The sequence below is a fragment of the Mustela lutreola genome, chromosome 15 (assembly GCF_030435805.1).
Source record: "Mustela lutreola isolate mMusLut2 chromosome 15, mMusLut2.pri, whole genome shotgun sequence".
Taxonomy (NCBI): Eukaryota; Metazoa; Chordata; class Mammalia; order Carnivora; family Mustelidae; genus Mustela; species Mustela lutreola.
Genome location: NC_081304.1, coordinates 29802945 through 29808116, shown reverse-complemented (window position 1 = coordinate 29808116; position 5172 = coordinate 29802945).

Here is a 5172-nt window from a genome sequence, read left to right as displayed (position 1 = left end):
ATGCAGATATAATTTTTTTTCTTGGTCATTCAATACACATTGTCGAATTTATAAAATTAAAACTACATGGAAACAGGTAACTTTCTGAATGCTTAAATATGGTTCTGGTCCCACCAATAGTTTCCTCCAGGTAAGACTGCCCTTATTTCCAGGGGCGCCTGGGTGGCTCAGTGGGTTAAGCCGCTGCCTTTGGCTCAGGTCATGATCTCAGGGTCTTGGGATCGAGTCCCGCGTCGGGCTCTCTGCTCAGCAGGGAGCCTGCTTCCCTATCTCTCTCTCTCTCTCTCTGCCTGCCTCTCCGTCTACTTGTGATTTCTCTCTGTCAAATTAATAAGTAAAAGCTTTAAAAAAAAAAAAAAAGACTGCCCTTATTTCCACCCTTTGTTCCTGGGGGTACTTCTGGTGTAGGAAACCAAAGATCTGGAAGAAATCTGTCCCCCACCCCCCGACCCCCAACTTCCATCACGTCAGCTCACTTAGAAGTGCACTTGTTGGTAATTGATGGATGAGTCTATGTCTGCGGGAGATTCTCCTTCCCCACTCTTCAGGTCAGGAAACTGTAGAACGGCTGGCTTGCTTCTTGTTGGCTCGGAGCGGAGGGGAAGTGGGTGTACATGTGGTAACTTTTGTTAGATAACTGGAGACTGGAAACACACACACACATTACAGATTAAAACTTAGAAATATTAAATAAGGTTTGTTTTCCTGCTTCCCACCATGATCCTATCTCTATTGACTTAGGATTGAGTGCTTCAGAGAACACTGTCAGAAGGGAGACTTAGAATAGAGGCAAATTCTTTCTTTGCTTGTTTAAAAAAAAAAAAAAAAAAAAAAGTTCCAAACAAGACTCTTAAAACTCAGAGCAGAGGCACTATTCTTCTTTTTTTTTTCCTTTTTAAAGATTTTATTTCTTTGTCAGAGAGAGCGAGCGAGAGTGAGCACAGGCAGACAGAGTGGAAGGCAGAGTCAGACGGAGAAGCAGGCTCCCTGCAGAGCAAGTAGTTTACAAATGGGGACGGGGCAGGTGTCAGTGGAGAGGGCGCCCTTCCCACCCCCCACACCCAAAAGGCTCAGGACACCTGAGAGGCACACAGCATAGTAGCCCAAAGTTCCACATGCCCCTTAGGGGGACACAGTGGGGCTGACAGAGGAGCTGGGCCATCAGAGTGAGGATGATGACCTCTGTGGGTCTGTTCTCTGGAGACAAGGCACAATGGAGCATACACGCTGGTAGATACAGAAGGAACCCAAGGTAGTGACCAGTGTATACATGGTGCATTACACCCCAACAAATTCCATCAGACATGGGAGGCAAGCTGTAGACCAGATACCGCACCCCGCCAAAGTTCCCCTCAAAGTTAGATGCCACTTTGGGGGCGGGATGAGCAGAACAGGGATGAAATCTTAGCCTGAAGTACCTGGAAAGAAAATCACTTAACTAATTGACTGATTTATCTGATTTAATAGCCTACGTGTTCTACATCAGACAGAATGAAGGCTCTGGCTAAGTATTAAACAAGTCACAGAAAAATTTTACAGTGTTATATTCTTTGTGTTCATTGAGTTTTATGGTCTGATGATTAATACTCACTATTTAAATAAGGGCTTTGGGGAGGCAAAAGGCCTGCTCAGGAACCGATTTCTCTTAATTTCCTTTACAGGTTTTTTAACAGAGGCATGATTTGCACTTTCCCAATTTGCTTGACCCCCTTAATGACTTTTTTCTTTTTTCTTGTTTACAGTATCTGTCATGTTGAGCATCAGCATTTGAATGATGGAACAGAAAATGACCTGATTCTGCTCCAAGGGCTGCTCCTGCAAACCCATCTGAAGGGTGAATTCTTTCCTAGTCTCTTAGATACAATCCAGGATGGGACCTATGACATTTCAGGCTTCCCTGAGATAACTAAAAAGTCTTTGGTTACTTTAGTCCTTAGAACAAGCAAATATTCAAACACTAATTTGATGTAATTAAATCAATTTGAGAAAAATCAAGCTAGATCCTTATTTTATAGTTCCCAGAAGATGAATTTTATATAGATAAAATATTTTTTCAAAAAATTTAAACACCAGAATAAAGCACTGGCAGAGAGTAAACTAATTAGGGACAGACGAGTACTGCTAGCATAAAAGCAACGGGAGAGGTTGTTGAAAAGGTTGTTGATATATCCAATGGAAGCTGGTTATATCCAGCTACCAAAAAATGTAAGTCACTTGTCACCAACACCAAAAACAAAATGTAACGGTGTCCGACAAACTGGAAAACCCATTTACAAACCAACAGAATGAAAGATGAATAGCCCTAAATTAGAAAAGGAAAAAAAAAGATTCTAATTATATGAACACTAACACTGGTATAAAAGTGTGCAAAGGACCCACATAAATTGGCATGATTGAAATGAATGATGCTTAAGGCTGATGACGGTGGGGAGAAATCTTGGCCCGTGTACCCTCTTATGGGAGTCACCCAGTAACAAATGTCGTGTGTGTGTGTGGGGGGGCATTTCACAAGAAGTATCCCATGAGCCATTTCTAAGAATCTAAAGAGATACAGGATTCCAAATTTATGGTTAAACCTGGTTACTGTTCATACATGACTTATGATGCTGACTCACTAGAAAGAGTACATACTGGCAGGGATAAGGGCTCTTCAATGAATGATGATTTATGTCTAATCTATGATGGGTAGTATGTAGCCATGTTAAAAAATCCTCTTTTAAAATAGCATTCCATGGCAGGAGCAATAACAATGGTAAAATGGTATATTATGCCATTACAGTATTATGGTATAATGGTATAATGGTACCTTGGTATATTGGTATATTACACCAATGGTATAAGATTAGTGAAAAAGAACAGGATACAAATGTCTGCACAATGTGTGATACCAATTTTACTACACACCTGTGTGTTTATAGATTTGTGGGTATCTTCATAGAAAGATTCTAGAAGAAAACACACAGAACGTACACAGTGTCCGTGTATATTTTAAGCGAGGAAAAGGAAATCTACCTATCAAGAATTAATCTTTTTCCTCCTTATCTTTCTAACTTTATGATTTTATAATCTGATGAAAACATTATAAATTGGCACATTAAGCAAAAACCTTAATCTTATTTTTTGGCATTTATGAGTTTTTCCTTTGAGTCCTATCAAAGAAAGGAATGCAGGACTTTCAGATGGCAACTTGCCAACATCACAGATCAGGATTTTAATGAATTCTCTCCTTCTGAGGCCTAATTTAAGCCCAATTTAAAGTAAACAAAACAAACACACTACACCATAAAGGGGAATGAGCACTTCTTTGTTGTGCAGGCTTTGAATTTGGATCTCTTTATAAAATGAAAAATAGAGCAAAAAATTAGCTTAATAAGCTAGACTTAATAAGCTCAGGCTTTTTTCAATAAAGGTTTAATAACATAGAATGTCATTAGAAAATGTAGGTTTGTCAGTGATTCAGTTTTCTTCTGCCTGAATGTTGACCAATAAATACTCTAGATGCAGGGGTCAGCATGTTTGGGAGATAATCTGTGGTTCATCAGTGACCTCAACCCTTTTCTTTGGGTTTCTTTCTTACCTACTGAACACATGCATACCTCCCCCACCCACATACACCCTAACATTTTTTAAAAAAATTTTTGGTGACCTTATTTACCAGTCTAAACATCACATTCAGCCTGCCTCTTAATGGTGCTCTGAATCCCACAGAATGAAAACCTTATGACTGACACCAAGATGAGAATCCTCTTGGAAGAGGGGAACGAACAAGTGGCGGGATGGACGGCGATGTTCTCAGCAAGCTGAAACTGTCTTTCAGCCCATGACATGACCTGCAGGACAACACGGATATAACGTGCTTCGTCTGTCTTAGTCCAGTTGAGCTGCTAGAGCAAAAATGCCATAAGCTAGGTGGCTTATAAACAACAAGCATTTATTTCTCACAGTTCTGGAGGTTGGGAAGTCTAAGGTCATGGCAATGGCCGATCCAGGGTCTGGTGAGGACTTAACTGTCTTCACAGGGTGGAAGGGATGAGGGGGTTCTCTGGGGTGTGCTTTATAAGCATATGAGTCCCATTCATGGGGGCCCCGCTCATGACATAAGCACCTCCCAAAGGCCCATCTCCTAATTACCATCACTCGGAGTGGGGGGGGGTAGGATGTTGGCATAGGACTTGGGAGTGAGGGACACAAACGTTTGGTCTGTAGCACTGTCCGAAGCATCAGCAGCAGATGGGAAAGAGCATAGACCCGTTGGACATGGATCCCAGGCTGCTCACTTTTTTACTAAGAACCATGGGCCACTATTTAAAACAACAGGGCCCGATGAGTAAGCTGTGTGCTTGTTGTATTTGTCTCTCTCAGCTTTCACCTCACCCTGTGAGATAAGTGTTTTTTGTTCCAAATGGGCAGATGAGCAAAGCGAGGCCCAAGAAGCTCACCTGCCTGCTCACCTCGCTTATTTGGGTCTTTCACTCCCCAGCTCAGGCCCTTCTCCCACCACTGCTCCTCTCTCAGCTAAGAGGACAGCCCTGAGTGTGCCTCGGTTGCGTCTGGGCATGAGGTGGTAGCTGTGCCATCCCCCAAGTGCCTTCCAGCACAGCCCTTGACAGAGAAGACTGGAACCTCTCCCGCCCTCTTCTCTACCCAGACAAACTGTTAGAAAAAACTTGGTTTTCTAGGACTTTTGTTCTTTGGTGTATCATTGGATCTCCTCACAGAGTCATTGTCTGTTGAGAGTTGAAAATAATTAGGATTATTTTCCTTCAAAGCCTTCAGCCTTCTCTTCCTTCCTGATAGCTCTTCATCTCTCCCCTTTAAAAGATTTATTTACTTATTTGAGAAACAGAGAGAGGGCCTGCATGAGAAGGGGGAGGGGAAGAGGGAGAGGGAGAGAGAGAATCCCAAGCAGACTCCCAGCTGAGCGTGGAGCCCAGCTGAGGGCTTGCTCCCACAAACCTGAGATTATGACCTGAGCTGAAATCAAGGGTTGGACCTTTAACTGACTGAGCCACCCAGGTGCCTCCTCCCATTTTATAATATGACTTAAAAATCACTAACTTCTAATAACTAAAACTCATTTACACAGATATATCACCTCTCTCAGGCCTATTTTGCTTTTAAGGCTCATGTAATTAATTGTGGAGGAACAAGCTTTCCTTACTGATCAATATA